This window comes from Euprymna scolopes, chromosome 30 (genome assembly GCF_053919585.1).
Source record: "Euprymna scolopes isolate OS-2025 chromosome 30, ASM5391958v1, whole genome shotgun sequence".
NCBI classification, from domain to species: Eukaryota; Metazoa; Mollusca; class Cephalopoda; order Sepiida; family Sepiolidae; genus Euprymna; species Euprymna scolopes.
Window position 1 is genome coordinate 17,466,345 of NC_136511.1, and position 21,808 is coordinate 17,488,152.

At 33.2% G+C, this 21,808-nt stretch overlaps 1 protein-coding gene and 1 long non-coding RNA gene across 2 annotated transcripts in view; both read left to right on the plus strand.

Annotated features, from left to right (window-relative positions):
* LOC145254679 (uncharacterized) overlaps positions 1 to 21,808 on the plus strand; it is a 156,998-nt gene that overhangs the window by 79,750 nt on the left and 55,440 nt on the right. The window lies entirely within an intron of this gene.
* Positions 9,273 to 12,825, plus strand: LOC145254678 (uncharacterized). Its single transcript, XR_013863791.1, has 2 exons — positions 9,273 to 12,262; positions 12,324 to 12,825. It is a non-coding gene; the product is annotated as an uncharacterized LOC145254678 (long non-coding RNA).

Here is a 21,808-nt window from a genome sequence, read left to right on the forward strand (position 1 = left end):
TAACGAAAGAGCTGAGACAGGCTTGCAATGACTCTTCTGTGTGAAAGAGGTTGCAGGGAAGGAAAAAGAGCATTACATACTAGGTTTCAAAGCTGGTTTTGAACTTTTTCAAGGCAAACAGCTCTCGCCCAAATATGGCACTAGTACTCCATTTTAGGATGTATTTAGCTCTTATACAGGTAGAGGATTTTTCTGGCGACCTTGGTAACAGATTTAATCTAAGTCTTCCAATCAGGTCAGGAATAAAAGTCAGACCCACAAGTTTGTCAAAACATGGAGCCTCTTTTTAGATGAGAGCCATTTATATCAATTGGGGCCCAAGTGGGGATCAGAGTGTTTATGTTGAAAAGGTAAAAGTTTGGTTTTGGATGCATTAGAATTAACCATTTTGTTTTTAACCCCATTTCACCACATATATAACTTGCAGGGCGTTGTCCGGGACAAAAGTGTAGCATATTTTTATTAAAACTTCTGATGATAGTCAGCTAACATACTTTGTAACTTCCGGTGTAGCGTTATCCGGAAGCGGTGACCAGGCAAATTAGTTCCTTTGCTTTTTTTTACATTTTTCCAATCGTTTTTTTTTTTTTTTTATCATTGAAAAGGGTTTTTTTTTATCTTATTTTAATCAAGAATTATTGAAATTAGTTTTATTTTTATTTTTACAAATTATTGAAAACACTTTTTAAAATCCTTTATTTTGGGAATATTAGGTTTTGGATACGTTTTTTGTATATTAGAATGTTTAACATTTTGTAATTTTGATTTCAATAATTTTATTTTTATACTTTCATAAACCTATTTATTATATAAATTCAAATCAAAAACTTATTTTTAAAATTTAAAAAAAAAAAAACTTATTTTTATAATTTCATAAACATTTCTTATAAAATTTCAAATAAGAATAAAAACTCATTTCTTTAATTTTGTTATTAAAAATGCAAAATAAAATTGTGGTATTTTATCATATGCATTATTGCAAAGAATTTAAGATGAAAATGTTCTAGCAGGCACGGTCGTGAAATATGATAGCTTCCTTATGTTAAGTATGAGTTAGTCTGAAAACATTCTTTAAAAGTCATACCAAGCTGGTGTAAAGGTTATCGTATTTGACTCACTGTCTTCAGGTTTTGGTTTCGATTTCAGCTCGAGTATTTCTTACTTAAAAGAAATGTTTAGTAAAAACATACTTGCATACACATGACTCAGTTTCTTTCCGTTTATTTTTTGTTTTGTTTTTTGTTTTTTTTTTAGGAATTTAACATTACGTTTAATACCTACGGTATTTCTGTTTATAATAAATATGAATTCTGTTTTTAATTAAAATATAATATTTCTGTATATTTTAAGACCGGGAAATGCTGGACGGCCTGCCAGTATATCTATAAAAGTGAGAATGTGTGTGTGAGGACACTTTTCAACCTATATACTCGACGAATTTACACAAATCTACAAATTTGAAATTTGGTGTATGGAGTATATAAACATGTGGAAAGGTTTTTTGATCGATTTTCACCCGGTAAAAAATTGATTGCAAAGGGGTCAAACTTGAAAAAGTGGGACCTGTGGGTGTGGGGTAGGATTTTTATTGTTAAGAATAAGTAGGTTTGAAAACACCTTTTAAAAACCGTGTCAAGCTGACCTAATGGTTATCGTACTTGACTCACCATCTTTGTTTTGGTTTTGATCTCGGCTTGAATATTTTTTTTTTTTACCTACAAGAAGTGAACCGTTTAGAAAAAAAAACATATTCACACACACATATCTCAGTTTCTTTCCCATTTTTGTACTTTAGTTTTTTTCTTTCCGTTTTTTCTTTTTTTTAACTTCATTTTTTTTTTAATTTTTTTTTTTAAAGAATTCAACGTTACATTTAATACCTATGTTATTTCTGTTTTTAATAAAGAATTCTGAATTTATTAAAATATAATATTTATGCGTATTTTACGACCGAGCAACGCCAGGTACAGTTAGTGTGTGTGTGTGTATATATATATATATATATATATATATATATATATATATATATATATATATATATATACTAGCAAAAGTACCCGTCGTTGACTGGGTTCAAAAACAGCCTACAGAAAATGGACTCTGATTTATGAAAGTATGATAGGTTGTAGGAAGGGTTGTAAAGAGATAGCTTCGAATTTGGGGGTATCAAAAGTAACCAAAGCAGAATATGATGAAAGTAAAAATAAAATAGATAAACCCCATAATTTATTATACCATACCTGTTCACACTGAAACACTTATCACAATATTCTGTGGATCTATATCAAAAAACCTTGTTAAACTTTGTGACATATTTCCATTCTATGAAGGTCAGGCGCGAACGAACACCCCCTAATTTTATTATACAATATTTCTTCAAACTGAAACATAACTATCAAATTAAACTTAAGCAGATAGATATGTAAAGTCTTTATTAAAGTTTGTGCTTATTTCCATTCTATGGAGGCCAGGCGCGAACGCAGACCCCACAATTTTATTATGCCATCCCTATTTAAGTTAAAACATATTTATCAAAGTATTCTCATGTACATCTATATCAAAAACACTTGTAAACGTTTTTTTTTTTTTAATTATTAAATTTTTTATTTCCATACTTTGTGGACCAGGCGCGAACGCTGACCCCACAATTTTAATGAACCACCGTTCTGCCAGATCAAACATACCCAGTCCTGTGTCTTGATACATCTTCTATCATTATATGTAATCAGTTTGTTTTTAAATAGTCAACCATATAGGAGCCTATTCATGATCAGACACACACAGAGACATTCAGCTTATATATATATATATATATATATATATATATATATATATATATATATATATATATATATATATATATATATATCAAGGAGGGGAGTTCATATAGAAACGTTGTTTTAATTTAATAAAATATGCATCAAGTGCGCTTGAAAGCCAAATCACAACGTAATATTAGGAAAATAAACAAATATTTTACTTGTTTGAAATTTATCACAAATATATTTCAGAGGTATACTCCATCTTCAGTGTTTTGTTTTGTTTCTTCTTCCTTGCCATTTTGTAAAGTTGGAGAAAGATGTCTGTTTGCAAAGAGCCGCGCGTTGCCTACGTACAGTTCAAACATTTCAAAATACAACCGCTAGATGCAACGCGCGGCTCGTTACAATAAATTACAAACAAGTAAAATATTTGTTTATTTTCCTAATATTACGTTGTGATTTGGCTTTCAAGCGCACTTGATGAGTATTTTATTATATATATATAGTAATTTATAAATTACTAACTAGCTCTACCTATGTATTGAGCACTTTTGAAGTAAATACTTAAAGTTTACGCATAAATCTATACTTTCGTATATTTATTTTATGTGAGTAAATGAAGTAGTTATATATATATATATATATATATATATATATATATATATATATATATATATATATATATATATATGAAATAAAATGGAGGTGGAAGGACCTGGATACTCAACGTTTCGCCCGATTTATGCGGGCTTCTTCAAGAGGGATGGTCATTGATTTTTGAAGAAGCCCGCATAAATCGGGCGAAACGTTTGAAGAAGCCCGCATAAATCGGGCGAAACGTTGAGTATCCAGGTCCTTCCACCTCCATTTTATTTCATATCGTCGGATTTAATCCAGCTCAACAATCATATATATATATATATATATATATATATATATATATATATATATATATATGAGAGAGAGAGAGAGAGGAGGGGGGGAAATATACATGCTAATGTATTTGTTATTTGTTATTCCACCCTTTTCTCACCCTTCAAAAAAAAAAAAAATTATCCCTGTTGATAAACTTCCATTTTTTTTTTAAATTTATTATTTATTATTATTATTAATAATAATAATAATAATAATAATAATAATAATAATAATAATAGATAAATATAAAATAAGAATTTTACTTCCTCCTCAACTCGCACTCCTTTTATGTTCATTGAAGACTCCTTTTTATCTCTCACGCTATTGACAGGGTAGGAAAGGCAAATGTTTTATGATCCCTTTCAAATGCTTCTTTGGGTAGAAAAAAAAAGTCCAATCTAATTCTTATCAGTAAAACTTGGAAAAAAAACAACAAAAAAAAAACGCCAAGGTCGTCACTGGGATTTTTCTATTTTTATCTTTCAGTCGTCGTACACCCACACACAGATACTCATATATAGACACGTGCACACATGCGCGCATATACGCATATCCACAGACACACATATACACGAATATACACATTCACACATACACATCCATAGACACACACATATACGAATATACACATCTATACATACACATATACGTATATCCACACACCAAACACCTACACGAATATACAAATCTACACAAATCTACACAAATATACACATCCATAGACACACATATACGAATATGATGAAAGTAATGGAAATAGTATTCCGACAAAATAAAGAAAATAAAAAGGAACAAACCGTATTATGTGTTCATCAACGTTTCGTCTTTATTTCATCCAGAGGAAGTCTCGAAATAAAGACGAAACGTTGATGAACACATAATACGGTTTGTTCCTTTTAATTTTCTCTATATACGAATATACACATCCATACACACATACATGAATACACACACACACACAAATATAGACATCCACACACACATCCACGAATACACACATCCACAGACACACACGAATATACGCATCCAAACACACACACACACACACATCTTGCCTCATTAGATGCACAGAATCATTGCTAACAAAAATGATGTTTAAAAGCAACGACGTTGATTTTCCATAAAAACAAAAATGGTGCCAGCAAATCCCGTCTCATCTTCATAATCAACTTTATTTTCATTATTCACTATTAATGGTTCAATTTGATCAGGTTGCTTTCCTGACCAAAAATGCACCAAATATTGATGCTAGCTTTTTTCCTTTTCCCTTTTCCTTTTCAAAACTCAATCATGTTCTGCAATTTTTCTCTGCAGAACAATCAAACTAAACACCATAAATATTAAAAAACATAAAGAACTTGAAGCATAAAAAAGTTTTACCCAAACGATTAGATTCTGCATTAAATAACCCGGAAAGGGTTGATATGCCATGAAACAAAACAACCAAACCAAACACGATTAATAAATATTTGAAGATATAATGAAATTGAAACATAAAAACTTTTTCCAAAATTACAAAATTCAGCATTAAATAACCTGAACTTGATATGTCTACAGTGTTTAGATTTGACCTTCTTTGACTTTGCCGATTTGAGTTATCATGCATCCAGTGTGACCCTTGATAAAATTCACTCTAGCTGACTTAATCGCCATCGATGATAATTATAATTATAATAATGAAAAAAAACAAAAACAATAAGAATACAATATAATGAAGAAGCGTTACAGGGGGTGAAGAACGCCGAAGCTGCATATCTACAAGTTCTATACCTCCATCACGCATCATCTCCCATTGTCTCATCACCCCCCCCCTCAAAAATAGAAAAGTGATACCAAAGAGCCGAGAAGGGTCAAGGAGGATGGAAAGACCGAGGAGAGAGCGCTGACCAGACCTCCGCTGGATAAACGCGAAGAGAACTGCGACCTTGGGGAGGCTTAGTGCCACTCAAATTCCAGTATAGACCACTAACCACTGTGAGCGAGAAATCAATGTTAAGAGGCTGTTGCGATGACGCAAATTTATTTAAAAATGCTATCGAAGGAGGTGGAGAGAGCTGGACGTCTGGGGAGACTTGTCACTCAGCTTCCAGAGAACACCACAGGTCTCCAATCAGATCTTTTGTTGACCTGTGTGAAAGCTCCATGTGAGCCAATAATAATAATAACAATATTGATAACAATAACAACGATAATAACAAAAGCAATAATCATTTTGGTTAGAAGCAAAGTGTAATATCTGTTCTGATACTACACTTCATCTTTTCTGTCCTCGGTCAGTGGGAGAGAAATCCTTCATGACTGAGGCAATTTAAATTTTTGTTCCTATTCGAAGTGCACCTTTTTAGGGAGCTGGATTTTCCTCACATTAAAAACTGACCTTGTGTCTTACTCTGCCCTCGTGGGGATGCAAGTAAATAGGAACGATAACAACAATAAAAATAATGATTAATTAATTAATGTATGTTCTATATTGTTATATAGTGGATACAAGCGAAATAGTAAATCCGAGGTGGAATATTAATCGAATGACAGGTTGCGTAACATAATAAGGTTTATTGTACGAAGAGTACAAACAAGAGTGCGATGAAGGACTAATATATATATATATATATATATTAGTCCTTCATCGCACTCTTGTTTGTACTGATGAAGACTGAAGGATTGGTCGAAATTATGTACTTGTAAAAAAAATTTTTTAATTTTTTTCCATAATATTATTTTGTATTCCTGCACGTCACCAATTGAAAACGAATAAAGAAAAGTTATAAGCTTCTATACTTTTCGTATTCTTTTTTATACATTTTCATATATATGTGTGTAATTCACAGACTGTTTCACTGTATTACAGTTCTTCAGTGTGGCTAGACTGGCACCTCAAGCCAAGATTGAAACTCAAGCACCTAGGCAACAGTCCTAACAGACACAAAAAGGCTGAAATTTAAAGAAAGATTTGTGCAAGGGCTTTTTTACTGTCAGACTGCAGTATACTTGTATTCACTCCCAAGCTTTATCTTTCCATCTTTGAGAAGGGATTAGTTTATTGTTAATCACCTGAGGCACCCTTACTTGGGAATGCAGATGAGATTGCTCAGAAATCCTGTCAGCCTCGGAACACATGCTGTTATGTCCATCTCCGGGTTTGTATTACTGTACACATAGATTTGAAAAAGTTGTCAAAAACCAAATAGCTAACAAATAAATGTTATCAAAAGCAAGATAAGTTACTTTTCTACCTAACTGGATAATTTTTTAGTGTTTTTATTTAATATAACATGTTTATTCGGCTAGAAAAACAGTGTTTACCAATGTATTTGAAAAATGTAAATGGCGGCGAACTCGGTGTTGAATACTGAAGTTTTGGAAAATGAGTAAAAACTAAAAAACTATACAAAATACTATTAGAAACCCACTCAATATGTGTTACTGTAACATAGGCTGATAGATATTCAGTGGGTTTCTAATAGTATTTTATTTAGCTTTTTTAGTTTTAACTCATTTCCCCAAACTTACGTATTCAACACAGTTCACTGCCATTTGCATTTTTCAAATATATCTGTAAACACTGTGTTTTTTCGAGCCAAATAAACACGTTACATTAAATAAAAACGCTAAAAAATTATCCAGTTAGGTAGAAAAAAAAAACTTATCTTGCCTTTGATAACATTTATTTGTTATATATTTGTTTTTTGACAATGTTTTCGAATCTATGTGTATAGTAATACAAACTCAAAAGTGTTTATTTATTTATAAAAATTTTAAGAAATTTTTTAATAATATTGCTTCTTTTTTTTTTTTTTTTTTTTTTTTTTTTTTCAATGAGTGATTTTCATTGAAACCTTTTTTGGAATATACTGTTTTTGTACAGTTACAAGGAATAGAGTTCCCTTATTTGTTCAAAACCCCTTCCAAGGGATTGTCTTCGCACAAACTTGTAGAAAGGTATGAGTTATCGACCCCTTTTTGGCTGACACACGCCCTCTATTGGCCGTTCTTGAAACTAAAATACATTCGCCTCACGTCACTGTCATACAGAAGTGCCAATATTACCGTGACATTGGTTGGATAGAAAAATAACTTATCTTGCCTTTGGTAGCATTTATTTGTTATATATTTATTTTGAACCATTTTTTTTTTATACTGCACATTTCTGTGGACAAGGAGTCGGCTGATGGTCTATTGTGTTGCATGATGGAGGCTATGCACATTAACTTTGTCTGGCACCTCTCATCCTAAACTGAAACTATGAAATGACAGCTCAATCCAAAATAACGATCAAACCAGACGCAGACTCGAACAACGATTTTTTTTTTTTTTTTTTTTTTTATTACATTTTCACCCCAAACAAGGCACATTGCCACTTTGGTGTAGGGGGCTACTATCAGGGTCAGCAACTACTGGGGCACTATGTAGGGATTTGGGCAGCAAGATGTCGGTTCACGTTGCACTTGAACTTCTGCATGTCAGTACAGTTAGGGAAGCAGGATCCTGGAATGGAATTCCAGAGTCTAGCAGTTCTGGGGAAGAAACTACTGGAGTAGAAAGATCTTTTACATCTAGGGATCTCTACCGTGTGGGGGTGGGATTTAGCAGCCTGTCGGGATTCACCTTGAGTCGCACATTTACATTCTTGGACTTAGAATTAACATGGACGATGTAGAATCATTTCTCCTAGCAAACTCCTCAGATATTTTAGCCATAAGTGAAACTAACTTGCACTCCTCCATCCCCTCTAACCACTTTAACATTGTTCAAAGTGGCAATTGAAGCACTTAATAAATGACAGGTGAAATTGTAATAAAAAAAAAATTAGAAAAAACATATTCTCACACAGAAGGTCTTTAGCAACCCTCACTCTCCCTAATGGTTTACTTCTACTTGCACAGCTGCCATTACTTAAAGGCAGCATGCATACTACAGATTTATCCGACATAAGTCCAGTACAAACAGACAAATGTTTATAGCAGTTAGGAGAAATTGTAAGAAACAAATAGCGACAGTTAAGGCTAAGAGAGAATATACTGAAACCACTAGAAAATGCATTGAAATGCAGAAATTAGGAACGTGTAATTTCTGGAAAATCTACAACAGTATGGTAAATAATAGGCAATCAACAATTCACCCACTATCCAACAATCTTGAAGTTGTTTGCACGGCAACCAAGAAAGCTAACATGCTTGCCTGTTGGTTTGCCTCAAACTCTACTTTGGACCCAGCAAACCAGTCCGAATACTTTCCTATCCTTCAGGATTCATCATCAGGGATGAATTAATGTAACTGGTTTGAACCAGTTTATAAAGTTTTTTTTCTTTTTTTTTTCTTTTTTTTTTATTGGTTAGTTATTTATCCTTTTTTTTTCTATTGGTAAAAGTACCCCGACTTATGATAAATATGGTGATTTCATAAGCCAGTTCCCACCAGAAGTGAAGACTGTTATTTGGAAGTTGGGAAGGATCGAAAATAGAATTAATATACAAAATATGTCTATTTTATTTAATGAAACATGCCATAGAGAAAAAATGCTGTTTATATATATATATATATATATATATATATATATATATATATATATATATAATTTTAATCCCCTTATGTTAAATAGACCAACTAGCATTTCAGCCCGGCGTTGCCCAGGTGTTTGGAGGTGTATGTTGAGCAACAAAAAAAAAAAAAAAAAAAAAATCGGTCAATTTTTTAAATTTGACGCCTATTATGACCCCCTTAACATTTATTGTTTTGGGCTCAAATTAAGTTAAGTTAGATCCATGTCCAAGGAACCTATATCAAAAATTTCAAGTGTTTAGACACAAAATTGTCAGAGGAGTTTGGTAGAGTTCTCAAAGGTCAAATCGTTGAACTTTGACCACTTAACAACCAAATTTCTGGCCTAAAACCGATCACAAAGATTTTCCCAAATCTTAGTACCCTGTATATCAAATTTCGAGTCTGTAGACTTACAATTGACAGAGTTATTGCGTAGGGAAATGTAGACACACACACACCCACACACGCGCACACACACATACACGTTCACTTTTATAGATATACTAGCATTTCGGCCCGGCATTGCTCGGGTGTTTGGGGGTGTATGCTGAGCAAAAAAAAAAAAAACGGTCAATTTTTTTAACTTTGACCCCTATTATGACTCCCTTAACATTTATTGTTTTGGGTCCAAATCGAGTTATTAAGTTAGACCCATGTCCAAGGAACCTATATCTAAAATTTCAAGTGTTTAGACCCAAAATTGTTGGAGGAGTTTGGGAGAGTTCTCAAAGGTCAAATCATTGAACTTTGACCCCTTAACAGCAAAATTTCTGGCTGAAAACCGATCACATCGATTTCCCCAAATCTCAGTACCCTGTATATCAAATTTCGAGTCTGTAGACTGAAAATTGACAGTTATTGTGAAGGAAAATGTACACAGACACGTTCACTTTTATAGATATACTAGAATGCGTGCCCGGCATTGCCCGGGTATTTGGAGGTGTATGCGGAGAAAAAAAAAAAAAAAAAAGCGCTCAATTTTTTTAACTTTGACCCCTTAAAATTTATTGTTTTGGGATCAAATTAAGTTATTAAGTTAGATCCATGTCCAAGGAACTTATATCTAAAATTTCAAGTGTGTAGACCGAAAATTGTCGGAGGAGTTTGGTAGAGTTCTCAATGGTCAAATCGTTGAACTTTGAACCCTTAATCACCAAATTTCTGGCCAAAAACCAATCACATCGATTTTCCCAAATCTCAGTACCCTGTATATTAAATTTCGAGTCTGTAGACTAAAAATTGACAGAGTTATTGCGTGGGGAAATGTACACACACACACAGACAGACAGACACTTTCACTTTTATAGATATATAGATAGCTATGCAACAAGGTTCTTGAACCCCTTCCAGGAGCTTTGTCTGTAACGTTTTCAGTTTTACAATAAATATCTCAGCAATATTTTCTATTAACAAATGTACTTGCTCTCTCAATATTGAATATTTTATGTTTCTGAAATTTGGAGATGAGGATTGACAATTCAGGTGTTATTCTCACAACGTTTCTACTGCAACTTCCATGGCATAACATGTGGCGTAGTGGATAAAGTATTTGCTAAAATTCAGTTCCAAGTTACATTCTTCTAGAGGTTGATGGTTCGATCTTCAGTGCGGGTAATACTTAGAATACAATTGCAAATTATTAATTTTTTATTAATTGCGGACTATTATCCTCATCTTTCTTAGTTGATATTTTCACAACATTTCGGCCAACTATTCCTCTGGCCTTCATCAGGTGGTAACCGCGTCGGGATAGGAATTCTGAATCTCCTGACGGTATCCACTGCAATTACTGCTTTCCATAATTGTTGTTATTATTAAATAATAATGAATTGCAATTAAATATATATACCATTCGGTACGGACCCGACCATGGAAGATCAGATAATAAATAAAAAAAATTAAAAAAACGTGGATTTATAAGACCAAAACATTCAACCTTGATCGCCCTTTGGGGCCCGTGGCACAACGGATAGATATGTTGAATCTCTACGGTTCCAGGTAAGAATTGTCCGAATATAGCGGTTTCAATCCTACTTAAAACGAAGTTACTGATCTTAAATGGAACAAGTACATCAAATCTGTTGCCAAGGCCGCTGGAAAAATGGTGGCATCCTTCTATCGATCCAGTAAATATCTCACTGCTGATGCAATTCTCTATCTATATAAGAGCCAGGTACGTCCAAGGATGGAATACTGTTGCCACATCTGGGCAGGAGCTGCTAGAAAGGACTTGTCCTGCCTTGACAGAGTTCAAAATAGACTTTGTAGCCTCGTAGGAGATATCCTTTTCTCTTCCTTGCAACCTCTATCTCACAGAAGAGATGTTGCGAGTTTGTCTCTGATGTATCGTTATTTTCATGGAAAGTGTTCGACTGAGCATCAGTCTATGGTCCCCCCTCGCCAAACTTTCACAAGAAACACTTGTCTAGCTGAAAACACTATCAATAATCCCCCCCCTCTTTATCTGTGCCTAAACCTAAACGTAGATTCCATGAACAAAGTGTCTTTCTTTAAACTGCACGCCTGTGGAATTGTCTTCTGTTTTCCTGCTTTCCAGCTGACTACAATATGGTTGTCTTCAAGTCTAACGTGAACAAGTTCTTGAGGAACCGTTCCACTTGTTAAGAAATTTACCGAATTTCCATTACTAACGATTACTATATTGTCCAATTTCTACTGTACACTCTTTAACCCTTATCCTCGAGTGGCCGCTTGGCCTTGATAAGTGGTGATGCCTATGTAAAAAAAAAAAAAAAGGTTACATCAACCGAAACGTTGTGAAAATGACACTCAAAATGAGAACAGTAGTCCGAAGAATTCAAATAATATGAATAACATATTTTAAAAATTCACAATCATCAATTTAGTGACACAGTGGTTAAAGTGCTTGGCAAAATCGATTGTAAAAGTGATATTCTCCTGAAGATTGAAGGTTCAATCCCCAGTGTGGGCAACTAAAAACTACAATTCCGAATTACTTAGGACCTCTATACAGTCATGGCTGACAGAACAAGAGCATGTTATCCACATGAACTTAATAAAGGGTTCTGCTCAAAATTGTCCAAATTCTCAAGTTTGACAAGATATATCTGAAGAAGGTCGCAGGTTACATCAACCGAAACGTTGTGAAAATGATACTCAAGATGAGAACAGTAGTTCGAAGAATCGACTAATAATATGAATTTGTAAGTTTTCTCACGATGCATTTATTTGGTGCAAATCTGACTTGCCAATCTTATGAAGACGAAAAAAGTCATTGTTATTGATTGTAAGAAAGATGAGAATTAAATCCTTGAACCATTAAAGGATGACTCATGACGTTTTATAGGAGTGCCTTACTCTTTTGTCAAATGCAACAATCAATGTACCCACGTGATTGAATCTCTCTCATTTCATTGGTCGATTATGCTTCATGATCTGTTGTTGCTTTGATTTGGGTACAGATTAAGACTGGTTATTTTAGGAAGATCAACCGGATCAACATTTTTACTTATATCCTGGTAGTTTAGTTTGTTAGCAATCTCAAAACCGGTTGGTAGCTGAGGGAAGAAGGAAAATGAATTAAATGTTTCGATTGTTGTCAAAAAAAAAAAAAAAAAAAAAAGATTAACAATCTGAAAATGTGACGCATCCTGGGAAGAATTTTTCCGTTTTCTAATTTCCTTTTTTTTTTTCTTTTTTTCTTTTTTTTTTTTTTTTGTTCTTGTGGTCTGCAGTCTTCATCACAATGAACTATTGTCTGTTATTTAGGTACTTCTACAGTTCGGTGAATGTTGTCTCAGCGTCGTCCGGCAGGTGCGAGCACTGATCAAATGAAAAACACCTATGAAAAATCGATAACAAACGCGCTGTGGGTTTAGCTAATGAAAATCTTGGCAGACGACATTTAATAAATTGGAAGAAAAAGTTTTAACCTCGCAGAGTTAAATCATTGAAAGAAATTGAAGACATCAACATGAATCTCACAACCTTAGAAAATATGTTATATCTTTTGGCAGGAGAGAAAACTAATACGAACCATGAACAGGAGAAAACACAACATTCGGAGGCTTCTAGAACTGCTCCGAGTCTTCAGAAGATACAACTCCAAGAAGGGTTTTTTTCTGGTGACAGTACCAAAGAGTAACGCCGAAATCCTGTTCATTCTGCCAGAGACGACGACGATCGTATCTGAATGTTGGGAAGCTTAAAAGATAAACAAAAAACAGAATTGAAATCTGAAAGAACTATCATTTTTCAAAAAAATAAAAAAAATATATCAAATATATTCTCAAAAATGTCCTTATAAAAAATTAAATTTTACAAAAAGTTTTAATTTCAGAAAAATTAACTTTTCTCACAGAAAAATCTTCCAAAAAATGCTTCTATTTAAAAAATATTTATTCATGAAACTTAGAATAATTTGTTTTTTGTTTTGTTTTTTGTAATTAGTATACAATGTTTTTTTTTTTTGTTTTTTTTTTTTTTAACGTTTGAAAATTTGATCAGCGCTCAGCATATTCTGGCCGTTTATGTAAACTACCGGGCTATACCGAGGTAACATCACAGAAATGTGGGTCAGTAACTGTAAAAGTATGGTTATTTGTTTATTATTTAACTAGATTGTTAATGTTATTCTTTTTAATTCTTTTATTTTATTTCGTTATTTCACGATTTTCTTAGTTTGTTATTCTGCTGCATTTCCGTAATTCTCCTATTCTATTTTGTTATTATAGTATTCTGCTACTCTTTGTTATTCTAGTACTTTATTTCGTTATTCTAGTATTCCTGTTATTCTAGTATTCCTCTATTGTTTCTTCTATTCCGTTATTCTAGTATTCCTCTATTCCGTTATTCTAGTATACCTCTATATTCCGTTATTTTAGTATTGTCATTCTAGTATTTGGTACCCTATTTCGTTATTCTAGTGTTTGGTACTCTATTTCGTTATTCTAAAAACTATTCTTTTTGTAATTCCGTTACTCTGTTCCGTTGTTCTGGTATTCCGTTACTCTATTCCGTTGTTCTGGTATTCTGCTACCCTAGTTCTCATCCATATCTATTATTTTACACTTTTTGCATACAAATTGGTTATTTTCTGCCAACAAGTAATTCCACTGCACTTATGTACCCAATGTTTGCAAAATAAAAAAATTAAAAAAAAAACTGCAAACTTTCTTTTCACAAACCGAGCCAAGGAATTTTCCTCTTTTTGAGATGAGAATTGATAGCCCATATTATTTGGATTCTTCAAACTACTGTTCTCATCTTGAGTGTCATTTTCACAACATTTCGGTCGATGTAACCTCTGACCTTCTTCAGGTGTATTTTCTCAAGCTCAAGAATCTTTCTCTGCAAGACCCGTGGCATAGTGGATAAAGTACTTGGTAAATTCAGTTGTAAGTTACTCCCCTGGAGGATGAAGGTTCAGTCCTCGGTGTGGACGGCATTTAGTAATATAATTGTGAATTACTTAGGATTTCTCTCCAGTCATGGCTGATGGAACGAGAACATTGCTTCCTTTGTGGATTAAATGAAGGGTTCCGTTAGAAATTCTGTGCAGATTCCCAAGTCTGAAAAATACAAATAATACGGACTCCAACCACTGATCATTATTTGATAACACTCATTCTACGACCTTTACTTTATATATAATTCCTGCAAGTCTTGGACTTAACAAGTGAGACTTCCATCGTTTCGCAAGTACAAGCTCATCATTAATGGACATAATTGTACGCACATAAAATCTGAACAATTTCTCATTAAGAATTTAGCAAATTTTTTTAACATTCTTTATTTTTAGCACTTTATCATGGCGTCTCCTAAGCTTCCTGATCCGTTTATGAAAACTTCCAGTCTTGAAATGGATTCCGCTCTTATCAGTGAAAGCAAATAAAATCGGTATACGACAAAAATTCTTGTTTGCGATTTTATCAAACACGGAATCCTGAAAATTGTGTTAAATTTCTTTTTTTTTTAATTCTTAGTTAAAATACAAGTATCAATATTAGGTGGGTTGGATGGAATCTGTAAAATCCAGTTGCAGCAATTCTTTTAAAATGTTTTTTTTTTGTCACTAGATTTTTTAGCCCATTAAAAACGAGCAAAAGTTATAGGCCATTGACACAGAATGAGTATTTATGCTAAATTGTTGAATATGATTAAATTTGTGCTCATTTTTTCATTAAATAATAATCCCTGTTACTCCCTGCGTATTGACCGAATACCAAATTGCTTACTTTACTGCACCTTATAACAACACCAAGTTGTCCAATATGGCTGTTTTATATTGGATAACTTTACCTGATGTTCACATATTTAAAATGTGTATCTCACAATAGATTTTAATGCAAAAAGATTCCTCAGCAGTGTGTGTGGGAGGGGAGGGGGCACCCGGCTTTACCCCGGGTGTAAAATACACTTAAATATGATATTTTGATTTGTCCATATTTTGTATATATTATTATAGAGTTGTGATTTCAAAAGTAAAAAAAAAAAAAAGTATTTAGGTGCCATCAGGTAGAATCGAAACCGAAACTAGCATTCAAAGCTGATGATTCTACCATTGTACCAACTAACAAGCTTATTAACTGATTAAAATTTAAAAATAAACTAAGATGAATGTACAAAATGTATTACGATTTTTAAAATTTTGACCCACTTTTGACCCCTTTGAAAACTATTTTAGCCAGCTAAAGACCCATAAAAGAATGGTCCGTAATGAATCCAATCGTTTAAGGCCCTAGCGACTTTTAGTTTTGGGGGAGATAGAGTTTGAAAATATGCAGAGAGACAGACATATGTCCATTTATATATTAGATATAATGACAAAAAAATTATGCCTATATTTGGGTTTGTTTACAATCTGCAGACTTGCGAAAAAGTGTCAAAAAAAAAAAAAAAGAATATAATGACAAATGTTTATATATTTACATCGTGTATTTCTCAATACAAAGTGTGTATTTCTCAATAGATTTTAACTCGAAAATATTCCTCATGTAGTAATATTTAACCAAAAGAAAAACGTTTTCAATGCCTACAGATTTCTTTTTTCACAAACTGCTCACGCCATGATTTAGTGAGTTTGCCCAAAGATCTCTACAAAATTTCAGTCAGATCATTCCAGTAGTTTCCCAGAAAAAAATAAACAGGCAAAGAGAAATATAGAAAGCCCTCTTATTCACAAGATAACTGGCGTATCGTCCCTCTCAGTGTCAGACAGGTTGGATGGAATCCGTAAATTTCAATTATGGCTATTCCTTTTAAATGTTTTTATCAATGGTTACTTTATATTAGTGTTGGGACGATTGATCAGGAATAGGAAAATCAGAATTTGGGAGGGTATCGGAGTCGGTATCAGAATCAGAAAATATTGTGCCTATTTTCTGATGCTAAATGTGATTATTTTTATTTTTATTTTTTTTATTTGATTTATTTTTTTATTTTTTTTAAAAGTAAATCTTCCACTGCTTGTGGTAATAATAAAATGATAAATATTCGATTTGAAACCACCAGTAAAAGTAAAATCTATAGATCACCCCCTACAAGTGTAATTTTACGTTCAAGAAAATACCTGCATATTTAACGTGTGTTTTTTATGATATACTAGCGAGGGGTACCCGGCGTTGCCCAGGTGTTTGGAAGTGTGTGTGGTTTTGGGTAAATAAAAAGAAAAATCGTTGGTTGTTAAAAAAAAAACGAAGCCTTGACGCGCAGTTGGAAAATAGTAAAGTGTGAAAAAAAACAAAAAAAAAACAGGTGCCCGTTTTTGACGAGTTATTGACGTGAACTTTGAGTGCGGGACAGTGTTTTATTTAATGCCAGTCTGTTTTTTTTATATGAAAAAGCTTAATGCACATGCGGCGATGGTAAGCGATAGCTATTCAGCAGTTAACATTTTCTGCGGCACAGTTTTTAATGAGGTCAATAAACCGGTTTGTTTGTTTTTAACTAACTTTGGAAAAAAACAGCTCCCTGTTTATTGGGGGAGGGGTGTCTTGTCTCGAAATGAAAGCAACCGTCTGATATGACGAAGCCGACATTGACCAAACGTTACATAGCTTTCTAGAGACCACTGGCCGTGGGCCAGTATTTTGAATCGAGTTTCGCTTTTTTTTTATACCGAAAAACGAATGCAACACGTGCAGATCTGAAAATGTCGAATAATTAACGTTTCAAAATCGGGCAAATATAATAGAGAGGCGACCACCGTTGTTAAGTCATAGATATTATCATTTAGACGTGATATAAAAAGTTTTAAAAATGAGCGACGGCCTCGAGAATCCGCTGGAAAAAAGCCTTTTGAAGACATACACAAAAAGCGAACACACATACACACATACATTTTCGCTTTTATATATATAGATGGAAAAAACAACAAATCTATAGTTGAATATTGAGAGATTTTATTAAATAATCAGTAATTTAGTACAGAACTGTTAATTGTATCGGACTCTGTAAAAATATTGGAATCGTCCCATCACTATATACACATTCTATAGTTTTCGTTATAATACCTTTACTTTATATATAACTAGCATTTCAGCCCGGCGTTGCCCGGGTGTTTGGAGGTGTATGTTGAGCAAAAAAAAAAAAGCGGTCAATTTTTTTAACTTTGACCCCTATTATGACTCCTTGAAAGTTATTGTTTTGGGCTCAAATCAAGTTTATTAAGTTAGATCCATGTCCAAGGAACCTATATCTAAAATTTCAAGTGTTTAGACCCAAAATTGTCGGAGGAGTTTGGTAGATTTCTCAAAGGTCAAATCGTTGAACGTCGACCCCTTAACAGCCAAATTTCTGGCCGAAAACCGATCACATCAATTTTCCCAAATCTCAGTACCCTGTATATCAAATTTCGAGTCTGTAGACTAAAAATTGACAGAGTTATTGCGTAGGGAAATGTACACAGACACACAGACACGTTCACTTTTATAGATATATATATAGATTTTAAAGAGCGTTTTTCGCTTTATCTAATCATTTAAATTATGTCTTCATCCTGTGATGGTTCTTCATGTTGATATTTTTTTTTATTTTGATATCAGTTTGTTCAAGCTGGGGATAGGGCATCCTACTGGATGTCAAACATTCACCCACTAACTCATATATTCCAACCAAAAGATCTTTTTAATATCTTTCTTGCACTTTGTTCACTGAGTAGTTTTGAAATTCTTGTTCGTGAGTCCGGATGCTCCTATAAGTACTGGAATGATAGAGATCTTCCTAAGATTCCAATTTCTTTTCATGTCGTACATAAGACGTTGGTATTTTGTTATCATTTTCTTCTCAGCTCTGCTTAACCGAGCACTGTTGGGTGCTCTAATTTCTACCAAGGTTGCTTTGTAATGTTATGACCCTTTAGGCTGTGATCATAGCATAGTATCTGTTAACTGTGGCAAGCGGGAGCAATGGTCAAAACATTATTATTATTGTTATTGTATTCTTGTTAATTGATTTGAGCGACGGATGGTCGCTGGATCAGTTATTATGATTAGAAGAATAAACAATTAAATTGCGAAAGAAATGATCGATGTGTAAATCGCAAAAAGAATGCGGAAATAGAAAATAGATGTAAACATTCTTTTGGATTTGGATAAACAAATAACTAGTTGTGGACATTAGGTTTGTCTGAGACACGTACTTAGGTGACGTAAGAGAACACGTGATGTAGTTAGTTTTGGAGAGATTCAGAGAGTTGAGGATTGACCACCAGAGCAGACAGACTTCTAGACAAGGGTGGACAGACAGCTAGGGAGCGAGCTGTATGAACAGAAAATGTAGAAACTGCAGATCAATTGAGACAACTTTAATAAATTTATATTATAAAAATATAAAGAGTTTTATGTTTTTCACAAAGAAGAACAGATGTCTCAATTGGCTTCATGGTTCGTCACAGAGCAGCGGGAAGAAAAAAGGTATGAAGCATATATTATTCTTCTTACATATTCTTCTTACATAAAAATATCCCATGTAATAAGTCTCATACAACATGATTCAAGTTACACGTCAATATCCTGTCCCCTGGCTAACAACATACATACGATTTATACGTCTATTATCTGTCTGTTAAAAGAACAATATCTTACATCCACTAGATAACACATGACACGTTTTAATATATTATCTCCTCCAATATAAACGAATATACAATAGCTTCTTTCTCCTTGTTTCATATTACTACGTCAGGTTTTATGGCTCCATTTTCTAGGTACATAGCTGTAGGAATTGCATAGTCATAGTGGATGGTGCATAAAAAGACTGAGACTAGCAACATCACATCTGTGAGAGTGGTTGTAGAAATGAATAATGGGTGGAGTCAGTCAAATTGAACTTCCACAATGGCTTTCTCTTTCCAGTTTAAATTCTAAGGAATTCTAAGAATGTGGAAAGTTTATTGAAAGATGGGAATAAGTCACGGTTGGGGACTTCAATTATCGATTAAATAAATCTGATTTTCTTGTGTATTTTTTTGTGTCCTCTGAGTTTTAAAACCAACAACTTTTGTTACAACCCAATATTGTGTTTCTGAATTTTGGAGATGGGGATTGATTATTTGTATAATTATGACTACTGTTCTCATCTTGAGTGTCATTTTTGCAACGTTGCTTGTTGAACTTGGGATTATTTCTGTCAAATTCTGGAATTTGAACAGAATTCCAAACGGAACCTTTTATTTACTTCACAGGGGTAGCATGCTCTTGTTCCGTCAGCCATGACTGAATAGATATCCTAAGTAATTCGCGATTGTATTTTTCAGTCTCCCACACTGAGAATTGAATTTTAAACCTTCAGGAGAATATCAATTTTTTTTTTTTTTTTTTATATATGGAAGTCACCACTTATCAAGGCCCAGAAGCCACTCAGGGATAAGGGTTATTGCGTGTACAGTAATCAATGGGACAATATCGTAGTAATCGTTAGTAATGGAAATCTGATAAAGTAAAGGGGGTGGTTTATCAGGAATTTGTTTATGTTGGACTTGAAGACATCCAAGTTGTAGTCAGGTGGGAAACAGGCAATTGGAAGAGAGTTCCACAGGCATGCACTTCTAAGAAAGAAGCTTTGTTCATGGAATCTGTGTTTTGATTTAGGCACAGATAAAGAGTGGGGAAAATTACTGACAGTGGTTTCAGCTAGATGGGCGTTTTTCGTGAAAGATTGGCGAGGGGGGACCAGAGATTGGAGCTCAGACAAGTACTTGCCATGGAAATAACGATAAAACGACAGGCTCGCAACGTCCCTTCTGTGGGTTTACAATTGATTTTTTCAAGGACTCTAACCACTGACAGAAACGTTCCTGAGTTCAACAAGATGCACCGAAAGAAGGGCGGAAATTACATCGATCAAAACGTTGTGAAAATGGCACTCAAGATAAGAACAGTAGTCCAAAGAATTAAAATAATACCAACATCTAATCAATTTAAGAATCAGTATATTAATTTATATTAATAATTAAATATTAATTTATATTAATGATTAAATATTAATTTGTATTAATAAATTAAATATTTGTATTAATAATAATTTAATATTAATTTTTATTAATTAATTAAATATTAATTAGTATTAATAAATTAAATATTTGTATTAATAATAATTTAATATTAATTTGTATTAATAAAATAAAAGATTTAAAATCGTATGAAAACGTTATGCTCTGTCAGTGTTCACACAACTAAAAGAAATAACGTGTTGATTGGTGAAGTTGTAAACGAAGAAATAAGAAAGAAAACGTTTCAAATTCGAAAGTTGAAAAAGAGGAAAAAAAAGAAAGTAAAAAAAAAAAACGTATTAATCGGTATAGAAAGAACCGTTGTTCAGAATCCGGATCACATTTTTAAATTTACACTCTTGCAAACTCTTTGATGAAAACAGACACTTGTAAACTGATTCCAACACCGGTTGCAGCACCAATCATGTGGTCAGTGTCATTAAGTCTTATGACCCATTGACTAGGAATGTGTGCTTTATGCTAAATTGCTGGTTGAATATGGTTACATTTGTTCTCATTTTTGCATAAATACTAATTCCAATTCTTAACTGTGCATCAAATGGATATCATAATACTTAGTTTGCTGCACTTTATCATAACAAAGTTTCATGCAAAATTTCAACCAGATCAGGCCAGTAGTTTCTGGGAAAAAAGTGGAATAGACAGACAGACAGACTAAGAAAAATATATATTTTTAGTGCTGGGACGATTAATTAACATCTGGAATACAAACAAGCTGGAAATTTTTAGAGTATCAGCATCAGAATTGAAAAACTTTTCTATTTCCCAATACCAAAAACGATTCTTTTAATGGTTTATTTTGTTTGTTATTGTTTAGACATTAATTTTCCATGGCTCGTAATAATGACAAAATGAAAAATATTTATTGATTTTAAGCTTGAAATTAAAATCTATAGATCATCTTCTTTACGTGTATTTTTACGTTTGCAAAAAATATATGCACATATGACATAATTTTTTTGTGGTGACCTGATCCCTAATACCAAGCAAGCAACTCTATATTTACAAGTTTTAAATAATCAGAATCATGTATTGTATTGGAATCGTGAATTCAGAACAGAATTGGTAATTGTTTTTATCTGGAAAAAAAATCGTC